Source organism: Calonectris borealis, chromosome 28 (genome assembly GCF_964195595.1).
Source record: "Calonectris borealis chromosome 28, bCalBor7.hap1.2, whole genome shotgun sequence".
NCBI lineage: Eukaryota > Metazoa > Chordata > Aves > Procellariiformes > Procellariidae > Calonectris > Calonectris borealis.
In genome coordinates, this window is record NC_134339.1 from 627,975 (window position 1) to 640,567 (window position 12,593).

The window sequence follows — 12,593 nt, forward strand, 5'->3', positions numbered from 1 at the left end:
AGAGCTGTCAAACTCCTTGTGCTCAGATGCCAGAATCACTTCCCTGCTGCAAAGTCACACAGGAGCTGGCTCACTGCTGCCCTGGCTTACGTACGCTGCTCCCAGCTCTCCACCCCTACGGGGACAGCCACCCAACAGGGATAGCCTTCCAGGACCACAAGCAAGACTCACAGCCCAGACCATGGGGAGGGAAGAGTAGCGCTGTGCAATTAATCTTTCTTGCAGAGTAACTGGGATGGAGGGATGCTCTGTGGCACAAGAATATCCATCAGCTCACAGGCAAGCGTCAGCAGCATCTTCAGAGAAGCAACGAGCGATCCATGAGGCATTTATCTTCCCACCCCCTCTATTACAAGACCGAGCAGCTCAACCCATTACGCATTTTTCCTTGCAACCTCTCTCAAAGGTACAGAAGCGACCTGCTTATTTTACAGATGGGGAAGCAAAGTAGCATGAAACTCTATCACGTCCGTGATCTCACAGAAGACAAGGGGAGTAGAGAAAGGCGATTCTCAACTACCTGGAGACTAACTGGGACAAATTCTCAAGACCTAGACAAATTCCCCAATCTGCTGGCTCACAGGGAGGGATAAGCTTCAGAACAGAGGGGCCAGAGACCTACATCCCATTCCTGGTGACGCCACAAATTGTTCAGGATCTTTTCACTCCTCCATCCCTCACGTAGAGGATCAGACTCACAACCCTTTATTAAGCACCGTGACAGCTTTGTGGATGAAGGACTCAGTCTGGTTTGCCATCAACCTCCACATCAGAAAGGCACAATCCACAGGTTCCCTCGTTCCCCACCTGTGTAAATTTTGCACCGGATCAGAAGAGTGGCTACAGCCAAAAAGGTGGCTACAGAGGTGCTGTGGACTGGGATCTACTCTCTCTCAAGCAGGTAGATCTAGTGCGACCTCGCTGGTTCCTCCCTTTACCTTACCTGCTCAAGACCTGCTTCTCTGGGCCCTACACAAAGGGCTTAATTTATAAAGTCAGAGGGATCATCCACATGAAGGAACACGCAGGATAGACCCCCCCCATTTCATCTTGCTGCTATTAATACCTGGAACGTTATTTACACAAACAAACTGTCCCTTCTCCCTCATTTCTGGTCTCTCACTTCTCTGATTTGTCCCAGAAACCCCAGCCAACACACGTTCACCCTCCTCTAGCACACACTTCCATCCAAAACCCAAACCTTTTCTTTTTTTGAGTTAATTACTCAGGTTGCTAGTTCCCGCCACCTCTTCCAGTCCCTGCAGACAGGACACAGCTCCCCTGGTTCCCTCACTCATTATGCAGCCAATTTGTGGGCCTAAATCCATCAACACTCATTATGGAAATGGGCCAAGACTTCCCACAGCTGCACAATGCTGTTGGGTGCCCACCACCAGCCAGCCCCGTGGGTGCGTGCTCAGAGGGGCTGCCAGCCACACTCTGGAACATGAGCCCCTCTACGACCTTTCAAACTAGGAACGCAACCACAGAGGGGGTCTGGGCTGCGGTGCAGACACTGCCAGAGCCCTTGGGTTGAATGGACACGGACAGCTCAGTTATCACCACTGAGTTATCACCACCGTGACAGCTACCTGCAGAATATGCAAATGGAGGGAGAAGTCAGTTTGCCATCTTCCTATACAGCCCCCGATCCCCTCCAATCTCCAGCACCACACCACCCTCTGAGCTGGAAGGGGCTCTGACAAAAGCCTTTGCTTCCCCAGTGCCAAACCCATCCCTAAAAGCTAGAGCCATGCTCCAGCTGGACTTGGCTCTCCTTAGCATAGCTTCAGGCTGGGATTGAGGGCTGCCCACAAGCCCTTCGCTACACTGGAAGGAGGAAGTTCTCAACCTTTCAGAGCTGGGCTGGACTCTGCACACAGGAGCCCGGGCAAAGCCTTCCCCTTGGGCTGGCTTGCAAACAGCTGCATGCCTTTGATTTCGCTTCAAGAGAAAACATGTTCTTTCTGTATCTAAGCAAAACTCAGCTAAAATAGTCAAGGATAGCCAAAAGCATCCAATCAAGAGCACAGAGCATGAGAAGTCGGGGCAGCGGGTTACCAGGAAGCCCAGACTTCACACCCAGACCCAGAATTACTAACCTGCCCCGATCGCAGAGAGGGGCTGCCTGACCTGCCTAAGGGCACCTAAGGAGCTGGGAACAGAGGACCAGGCTCCTCTCCATCGCCATGTCCTCACGTACCACGACCAGCCCATACAGCCTGCGGAGATGCCAGCATAACCTTACCTGAATTTTGACCCAGCACACAACTCCACACAGCCGCTCTCTGCCCAGAAATGTGGGACAAGCTCAAAGCTGACCAGCAGCAACAAACACCCTTACAGGCTTACCAGAGGCCGTGCGACGGTGTTTGTGGCACAGAAAGATCACACAGAAAGGTGAGAGAGGACAGGAGAAGCCACAAGCACCCCATCGAGCAGGTCCAGGGCATGGGAAAGCCTGCCGTCAGCAGGATGCACTGCAGAGGATTTCACAGCTAATGAACTCTCGCCACCAAAGACCACAGAGAAAGCAAAAGCAGCAGAGCATTTCTCTTCTGATAAGTTGCTTTTATCGGGAAGTTTATGTGCACTTCAGTCCGGCTGCCCACACCAGCCCCAGTTGGAAAGCGGCTCCAAACCTGTGCCTTTAAATCCCCCTTGGCAGCGGGCGCGCAGGACTGGGTCTGTGCGAGCAGACACACCCTGTGCCGCTGCCTGCTCCAGCCGCCGGAGCACACAAACATTTCCTCCCAGCCGCTCCTGCGCTGCGGCTCAGCCAGAGCAGCCTCAGTACCTGCCAGAGCCACGCCACAAGGGGAACACAGGCCGTTTTACACAGACCTGTAAATACAGAGACTTAAACTCGTTTCCTGAACCCCCCCCTTTTTCCCCCCCAGCAGTGGATGTTCTTCCCTCAAACTTCTTTCTCAAGGCAAATATTTAGAGTCTAACAGGCATTCCTCATCACAGGCACGAGTTAAATATTGGCCCTAAAACAACTGCAAGTGCCTTTAAATGATTCTGGCTGCGGAAGCACCGCTCTGGACTTTGATTTCTGTCTCTGAACAAAAATAGGAGCAAAACACCACGCGTTACACTCTTCTCCAGGGAGAAGTCAGATTTCGGGCTCTGCACGTCCCCTGCCAGGACCACAACCAGAAGCGGGAACTGTCCCCTTCTTGTGCATTATCACACCTCAGGTGTCTGCTGTCACTGAGCCAAGCCCACTGCGGTGCATCCTCTGCACGGTGCACAGGATTATTTTGAGTCTCGTTTCCAAGTCTGTGCTTATATACTCAGAGAGACATTAGAGAAGACCTGCTGGGAACCGTGGGTGCCATCCAGACTGCAGTGAGGGCGTTTGCACGCGTTGTCCTCCCTCCTCTGGTTGCACCACCACCATTCTCAAAGGCGCCCACCTTTCCAACCAGCCATGCCTGGCAAACGGATCTTTCCGGCGCAGAAGATGCTCTAGGCTGTTCCTGCTACGCAGGCAGCCCAGCTCCCTGATGGACGTGCTAGCTCTTGCAAGAAAATATCTCAGCACGGTAGGAGCCCAAGAAGTCAGAGAGATGTCAGCACAATAACAGGGAGAGGGAAGGGCGAGGAGAACAAAAAAAAAAAAAAAATGCAGTGACGTTAGTACACCTGAAGCATGGCTGCACCCGGGTTCTGGGACGCTGTGGGCATTTCCCACACAGAACAGGGGAGCAGAGCTCCCGTCATGACTCTGCAGCCAGCCCCGAGTGGCCGGAGCCCCTGCAGAGCTGGCCTCGCCTCACCCCAAAGCAGCCCTGCGATGCCGCGTCGCTGCCGAGCCAAGCCCATCGGCAGACGGGGCTGCTACATCACCATGCTGCTCACACACCTCCTGCTGAAGGCATGCCTGCGCCTCACAGCTGAGGCAAAGGAGCCCCTGCCAAAAACCCTCTGAAACCAGAGTTTGCTCCAACGCAAGGGGTCTGCCCAGCATTTCAGCATGGCAAAATGCCGCAACAGATTTACCAAGAGAGCTTTAGCTAGAGAAAGGTTACTGCAACACAGCAGGTGTGCCTGTACAGCATACTGCACAGTAACTCACGTTCACAGTGCTTATTCTATATCCAGCTAAGTTCAGCATGGTGTGTTAACTCAGCTTCCCTTTCACTCTGCTGACCCTGGTGCCTGTGGACCTGGTAAGCCCAAGGAGTGCCTTGCTCGGCTCCCCCGGCTCCAGGCACCGGGCCTGGGAGGGAGAAGAGGGGCCTGAGCGGTGGAGAGCTGCTCCCTGGCACCATCCCCTGCTATCGCACGAGATGGAGAGCTGTGATGGTCTGCTGTGCTGGAATTCCTCTCTCTACTCCCTTCCCTGCACCGAAACATCTACTCCTTCAGGCTGGATAATCTGCTGGGGACTCTGACAATCTCTTCTTGGGACCCCCTGATCAGGCAGACACCCCTATGAAAACAGCATGGGTTTAAATCAGCTGCAAGTTACCCTGGAGGAAATATTAAAGCTCCATCCCTCTAAGCACTTCCTATTCCTTCCCCAGCTGCCAAAGCCCACTGAGCGACAAGCTCCAGCAAGCAAGTTTGTGCAGGAATTCCCAAGGCTCAAGGCAAAGACTAGTCTGTACCTGTCAGCACCAACACCTCCGGTGCCTCGTCCCGTGGCACGCTGACCCCACACCCGCCAGAGGTGAGCGCTGCTCCTCAGCTCCCGGCTGCGAGCAGTCCCCTCCAACACACAGACCATCCCCTCGCTTCCAGCACTCGTTCTAAGTCGCGTCCTTAATATTCTCTGTACTTGGGAACACAAAAGCCAGGCTTCAACTCAAACCTGCATCGCCTTCGGGATAAGATGAATCGGCATAGTTGGGGGCGGGCGGATTCCAGGAGAGCCTTAGCCTGCCCCTCGCCCACTTGTACGGCACAGAAGGTGCTGGAAAGCACCATCCTCTCCCATCAAACTGGGGAAACCAGGCAGAGAATATAAACTTCATCACTGCCAACAGCCCATGCTAAAAAAAGGAAAAGAAAAAGGGTTTCTTGCTTTGTTGTTTATACCTCAGTGCTATCTCAAAAGCAAAAAAGCAGCGAGATTTTCTACCTGAAAACATCAGGCAATGACAAGAGTCGGTAAGAATGGAGCTTCTGAGTAGTACACCTCTGTTCTGGTTTTAAATTGGATTACTGCTGACCTTTCAGAGCCCGTCATCCAGTCCTCCCGCACCCAGGCGGCTCTTAGCAAGACTTTCCAGCGTCCAGGAAGGGGAACGAATCCCCAGAGACGTGGCCGTGCTCCCAAGGTACCCACGAACCCTCCCAGCACCGCTCCTTCTGCACAGGTCTGCTCAGCTGCAGACCAGCGGAGCTGCAAAGCTCTTCCAAAGGAAAGCTTCACAAAATCCAAGTTCAAGACCAACTTTAACCCGTGTTTATTAACTTAAGAACATCCCTCTCAGGCTGACAAAGCCTGCATGTCACCTGCCAACTGTCTAATTCACCATTTGGAAAGCGAAAGCCAGGCCTCCCTCATTAAAAAACATTACATAACGTTAAATAACAAAGGGCTACAGGACATTCTTTGGTTGGTGGACATGTAAAATTGAATGACAAAAAAAAATTAACGCTTCTTGCCTCCAGACTCTCAGCATCTCAAACACCCTGGGAGCCCAACAAGCACCTTATTTCCAAGACCTGGCCACAACAGCACGTTGGCTCATTCCAACGCTCTCGCGTTCAACTTACTGCCACCTCTGCCCCACAGACACTAAACAAAACACAGCACTTCCCAGCTCTGTTTCAAAGCACCGTCCCCACCAGACGGCGGTGGGGCTGTATTCGGCTGCCTGACGCTGGAGAGGAAGCAGAGATCTCAGCCTGCGGCGCAGGGAACCCTTCCCCGGCCTGAGGCTCAGCTCCTCCGGACCTCGCAGGAGAGGACTCCAGGCTCCCCTCACGTCACCATCTCAGTGCAAGTCTTTTTAGCAGACGAGATCATGAGTTGGTTTTACTGTCACAGGTGAAATAGCCTCCAGACATCGAGACCTTCGTTTCCTACAAGTGAGAATGTTTATGCCACAACATCTTAAGCGACACGGGTCTGACTGCAGTGGAGAAGGCAGATGTCAGCTTGGAAAATGCGACTGTCACCAACCTTCCAGCAGAATACAGACTTCATGGGCACTGGGAAATCTTCCTGGACACATGGCAAACTTCTGTCTGTCATCTTTTTGGAACCAAAGAAGACAATTTAAAGCCTTTCAAGGACTAACTGAATTCCTCTATGGCAGGAGCAAATTCTCCTTACTGTGAGCTGTGAAAGAAATCCTGAACATCTTGCTCCGCACAGCATTTTAAAACGTCCTGCAAATTCTTACCTACAAGTTTCATCTTACCTGAAGAATAATTTCCTAAATCACGCAGCGTGGGATCACCTCAGCGCTTATCGAGTGCACCAATCTGCTGCAACGTTGCCATCACAGCAAGCGGAAGACAGACAGACGTTTTGTGGTTTTACACACACTGCACTTGCACCCTGCGTGCAGTACCACCTCTCCCTCCCTATCACAGCACGGCTGGTGGAGCCTGCGAGCGGTTGGGGATCACAGCTCTGAGCAATTCGGGCCAAGACAAGCCCTGAAAGAGCAGATCCGTGTTTCACCCCGGTGCCAGGGAGCCATCCGGCAGCTGATAGTGTAGTAAAGACAGGGCAGGATGTACCCTGGAACATCTCAGCTAGGTGCATGCTCTGCAGGAAGCTTTTTTTTTTAAGCCAGTTATTAGGAATAATGCATCAACGTAACATGCAAGGAGGGGGCTGTGCAACAGGAAGGGCTGCTGGGCTGTGCAGGGGTTTAGGAGAATTCCCCAGGAGATGGAGGGCAGCTAGCGTGAATCTGGGAGCCGGATGGAGAGCCCGAATACTCTGCATTCAGCTGCTCCAGCAGAAAATCGCCTTTACACCTTCCTCACAACTGAACCTTGCTTCTTCTCTACAGCAATGGACCTACCGGAGACACAGACTGCCAGTAGGAAGTATAAACATCCACTCTAATAAAAACTCAAAACTATTTATAAGCACACAGCTTTTCTAACGGGAAGATAACTTGTTCGCTGGCAGAATCCCAGAGTTGCTGAGAGACCTGCTCCCCCTCCTTCCCCTCCTGGCTCGCAGGGTACAGCAGGACCGAAGCAGTCTCCAAGCCGCGCCACGTCTGGGCCTGAGGAAGGAGGCTCAGTTTCACAGCTTCTCACTCTGCCCAGGACAAGCCAAGTCTGCCTCGTCAAAGCCCAATTACAGGGCTGTGGGCAGAGCTGTTCCCACAAGCCCTGAGCAAAAAGCCGTTGTAAGCACACGAATGAAGCTCCTGCGTTGGCACCCGAGAGTCTCCCCTCTCAGCAGCACTATGATGGAAGAGGGTTTGACTCCTGACGCAGCTGGGAGTCACAGGAGTAGCACAAGGCAAACCAGGCCACTGAGCACTGGAACCAAACGCCACGTTAACCAGCCCTGCCGAGTGAAAGGAGAGCCTCTCTTCCTCAGCCCTGAGGTCTGTACCCCTCCTGCACACCCCCAGGAAGGAGCCAAAGGACAGCAGGGGTTGCTGCTCACCCGAGGCTTCCTCACCGTCTCAGATAAGCCTTCGGTGCCTGTAGTGCTGCAGTTCCCCTATCTGAAAGGCAGAGATAAACAGCTTCCTACCCAGACAGGCTCATGCCAGGACTGGTCCTTCTAGCAGCCTGTAATGCCCCTAGACTGGAGGCTAGGCACACACCTGGATGGACCAGCCAAAGCAAAGGATTGCTGTTCCAGCACAGCTCATCAGAGCTCCTCCTGCTAGGAAAACCACGGGGAGGGGGGGAGAGAAGGCTACAGAGCACAGTCAGGCCTGAGTCCAGTAAACATGTTTATTGGCAGTTGCTCTCGGACATCATCTCTTCCAGCCCAGTGGGGCTGGAGGGGGTGGGGGGAAAAATACTGATTGCCCATGAGCACAACCCTCATGTCATTCCCATTGATCCGCTGAGTCACTCCCGTATTAACAGTTTTGACAACACTCAGGCTGCACAGGAGCTTGGAGACAGAATACAAAACGAGAGGCGATGTGAAGCCTCTCTACGTACTGACACCAGCGGAGAGAAGCACTCGCAGTTCAGCAGGTTTCTGGATTCTGCCCTGCGAGTGCCAACTTCCTCTCTCCACTCGCTCTTCTGAAGAGTGCTGCAACAAGAAAACCGAACACAAACCACGCTGCAAGGGCAGGAACACAGAGCTCCATTCAGTGCGCCCAGAGAAACTGCCCAGAAAAAACAGTCTCCCCTGCAAACCACCACCAACTGCACCCCAGTCGTTTTGATGCAAGTGCAAACCAGAGCGGCAGCTGTTTTCGCGAAGAAACTACAGAACTCATTTATAAGGCCTTACAGATTTGTAAGCTAATGAGGAGGAGATCAAATCCCGAGGCAGACTGACACGGGAGGGCAGCCATCTCTACAAGCTAATGAGACAATCCCCTCCTGGGGCGAACCGGGGGCTCCCCAACGCGCGTACCACCACAGACCTGAGAGAAGCTGCCACCAGCCTGGCAGCAGACTGGGGTTAGACCATCCTCGACTGCACCACAACACTACAACCCACCCACAGGCCCAAAAGGTGCTAAGTGGTCATAAAATCATCACCAAACAATGTTCCTATCTCTAACGCACCGAATTAAAACAAAACCAACAAATCTTTGGCAAGTTCCTCATAGCAGGCAAGAGAAGGCCTCTCCACAGGATCCCCATGGAGGCCTCCTGCCCTAATTTACGGCAATTCTTTTTCAGACGCACTGGCAAACACCAAACGTTTTCTCCAATCTGTTACATAAGGCCCAATTTTTAAACCTCTGTGCTGGCAGTGGGGAGATGGGGGCACGCCGCGTGTGGCAGGCTGTCGGGACAGTCCAGCTGGCAGGTGAACTTACACACTCCTCAGAATTCATTTCCAGATATCCAACCACTTGTTGTACAAAAGGAAAACAAATGGATTAGTTAACGAGGCAACTTCCAAACACACTGGTGCAAACCACTCGCAGGCCCGCAGTCATTTTATACGTGGTTTGACTCGGGTCCCAGTTACCTCCAGCTTGTTCAAAACAGTCTAATTTCATGGCAACTAGAAAGAGGTTTTACAAACTTCATTTTTTTAACTTCAGAAATACACCCAACATGGCAGGTCTCCATGCTGCCCAGACCACAAGCCATTTCTCAAAACAAAACACACCTTCCCCAACATCCCCACAATTTGACGTTATTTGGCCCCCTCAGTCCAAGGGCCTCACTCAGTTCCCCTCTGCCAGCCACCAAACAGGAGCCACGGGCCTCTGGTGGCCCAGCTCCACAGGAGAGCTGGTTCTCATCTGCAACGCTCTCCTCTCGGCTGCCTCAGGAACAGTTAAAGTCAGCTCCTGTCTGGTGGGGGCAGAAGGGGGAGGGTATTTTTCCTGTTTCTCACATTCATCCTCACCCACTTTGCTAAAGAAAGAAAAAAAAGCTATTTTAAATACCAGATTCAGCACAGTCCCTTTCTCCAAATAAACACTTCCCAACCCCTCTGAAGAGGGAGGAAAGCCACATACAAAGGAGCCAACATCCTGCGAGGCTCCGGCTCCAGCGGGCAGGCCAGGGCAGGGCGCAGGCCCGGGGGACACAAGCCGGGGAGGCCCGACCCCATCCCTGCCACCGGCCCGGCCTCAAACGGGCCTCGGGGGGGGGCTCGCGATCTCGGGTGGACTCGGACCCCTTCCCCAGGGCTACGAAACAGGCATCGCCGGGAGGAAACGGAGCGAGGCGGCCCTGGGCCCTCAGCCCCCCGGCCCGGCCCCGACCTGAGCCCTGCGGCCCCCGCAGACCCCCGTGGCCACCCTGACACTCCTCCCCCCCCCAGCCCCACCATCCCCCGGCCCCCTCAGCCCCCAGGCCAAGCCTGGGCCTCCTCCCGGCACCTACACTGCCCCGTGGCCCCCACAGCCCCTTCTGCCCCCCGGGGCCCTGCCCGGCCCCCACAGTCTCCCCAGCGCCCCGGGCCCGGCCCCCGCCGCCCCCGCCTGAGGCGCCGCCCGGCCCGACCCCCACCTCCCCGGCACTGCCCGCTCCCGGCCGGGGCGAACCGCAGCAACAGGACACCCCGGCGCGGCCCCGGCGCCCCGCGGCGGGGGTTACCTCCGCGGGCCCTCAGCGGCGGGCCGCGCTGCCGCTGCCCCGCGGCCGCCTCCCCATGGCGGCGCCCCCGGCCCGGCTCTCCTCACGCCGCCTCTCGCCTCCCCTCACCACTCCGCGGGCAGCGGCCAGCCAGCGACAACGCTACGCCGCCGGCGTAGGCTCCGCGCGCACCCATGCGCCCCCCGCCACGCCGCCGGCGCAAGCGCCCTTCCTGAATACCAACTCCGAAGCGGAGAGGCCCGGCGGAGCTCGGCGCAAGCGCAGCCGACGGGAGGGTGGTGGCGCAACGGCGTTGGCGTAAAGCGCGTTCGAGAATAGCAGACTTGAGGCGAGCGGCGGGAGGGCGACTTTGCAGCAGCGCGGGGCACTTTACGGCCGCACCGCGCTTGGCGGCTGCCGGCGAGACCTCCCTTTAACTCCCTGCTGCCCGGCGCGCGGGGGGCACGGTACGGGGCCCAGCTCCTGTGGGGACAGGCCCCGCGTTGCCTACAGCCCCCTGTACGGTGCAGGCGCCGGTATAGGGGGCACAGCTCCCCCACAGGGGCCAGGCCCCGCTATAGGGTACCTATAGGGGACGGGTCCCACTGCAGGATGTGCCCCCCGGTAAGGCGGGTAGCACCGCTATAGCGACCAGGATCCCGTATAGGGCACCGTCGTCAGCGTGGGGTACAGCCCCATTGCAGGGAACAGGCCCCAGTATAGGGCACAGCCCTACTATAGGGGACAGGCTCCGGTGTGGGGTACCTCGACCCAGTTGTAGGGGACAGGCCCTGATATGCAGCTGAGACCCCACCAGAGCACAGCCCCAGCGTGGGGTACAGCCCCCATACGACATACAGCCCCGCTATAGGTACCCGCTATAGGGCCTGGTGGGGTGAGCTCTGGGGAGGCGAACTGGGTCTGGGGGTCCTGCAGAGGGGGTGCGGCCCTGATACCCTGGGTGAAGCCCCGCAGCCTCCTCCATCCCACCCCACCCCGTCCTGCGGAAGCAAAGGGAAGCCGGGGACCAGTGTTCACAGACATTGAAGCCTTTTTGGGGACACCAGCCCTGAGCAAAGCCACTGCTGTCCCTGCTGCCTCGCAGGGGATGTCAATGGGACAGAGCTCCAGGCTGGTGGGACCTGCACCCAGCCCCCAGTGCCACCTCCAAAAGGCTTTCGCTTTCTTCAGTTTTGGAGTTATTCTGATCAATCATTCAGCCACAAAAATTCACTCGGCGAAGGAGGGTGCAGCCGGGAGAAACGTTTCTTTCTCTCGGTGGCACAGGAGCCATCCCTGTTTGTGCCTTTCAGGGTAACATTGGAGGGAGGAGGCACTCCCGTACGATCCCGCTACTCTCATCTTCTTCACGGCATGGGACAGATTCACCCAAAAAATATTTTCAGGCAATGGGCAAATGCGTTTGTGTGGTTTTGGGGGAGAATCAAGTCTTCAGCCACCAGCATCACCCCAAATTTCAGCATTTCCAGCCGCCTGAATTGATTCTCTCCCAGTTCTGGGGAAACGCTCTCCACCCAGCATTTGTCTAAAGTACTTTTCCCCCGTAGCTGTTTGCTTCTAGAAGAAAACGCTATGATTTTAGAGAATTAGGAAAATAAAATGAGCTACTCCGCACGTAAAGCCCAGATGTTGCCATCCCGTCCCCGTGCTGTGACACGACGCTCCTCCTCTTGCTCCCGGCTCAGGAGGGCAGCGAGGGGCCGTGACCCGTGTCCCACCGCTGGAGAGAATAAAATTGCCCGAAGTACCTGATGGCAGAGCCATCCTTCCCTTTTTTTTTTGCACCATCCCACCACCCCAGACCGCAGAAAGAGGCAATTTCAAGCACTTTGAGAACACACGAGTTGTTCAGACATTTGGCTTGAGAATTTACCCATCCTCTGGAGTGGGAGAGGGGGAAAGCAAAGAGTTTTCATTTTATTTCAAGGCAAATCTCCAGCAGTGAACACGCAGTGTGCCAGGCGTGGTCTGCAGAGACCTGTACAGCTCATGCTACGGAACCGGCTCAGCGCCGGCGAGTTAGCAAGGAAAGCCAGGCAATTTCTGTCGGTAAAGCATCCAGCTACAAACCCTGCCCTCCTCCCGCGGGCACAAGTTAATTAGGGCTAATTCGCAAGCAGACAACACAAAATGAACCACTCTCGATCACGCATGGGAGAACGAGCTGCTCGAGGGCGGGCGGACGAAACCTTCCTGCCATGAAACATTCGCGTTCAGGGCCTGGGAAACTGAAGAGCGACAGAAACACATCAAGAACCAGACAAAAGAAAAAGAAAACGCCAGGCCCCGCGCAGTGTCCTGTCCAATGCATCCCGGGTGAAGAGCCCCCATCCCGATGCTGGGGACCCTGAGACTTTTGGGGAGCTCCTCGGGGCGGGGGGCTGAGCTCGGCTGCACAACCGCCC

General features: G+C 55.4%; 1 protein-coding gene across 3 annotated transcripts in view; it reads right to left on the reverse strand.

The window, feature by feature from the left end:
* Nucleotides 1-10,419, reverse strand: part of CSNK1G2 (casein kinase 1 gamma 2) — a 46,107-nt gene extending 35,688 nt beyond the window's left edge. Inside the window, exon 1 of one of the 3 annotated variants that reach the window (XM_075175451.1) lies at nt 10,297-10,419. The gene's annotated coding sequence lies outside the window, so the exon portion shown is untranslated. Of the gene's footprint in view, nt 1-10,188 lie in introns of all 3 variants that reach the window. The other 2 variants (XM_075175453.1, XM_075175449.1) reach the window with 2 other exon arrangements.
* Between the last annotated feature and the right edge of the window lie 2,174 nt (nt 10,420-12,593).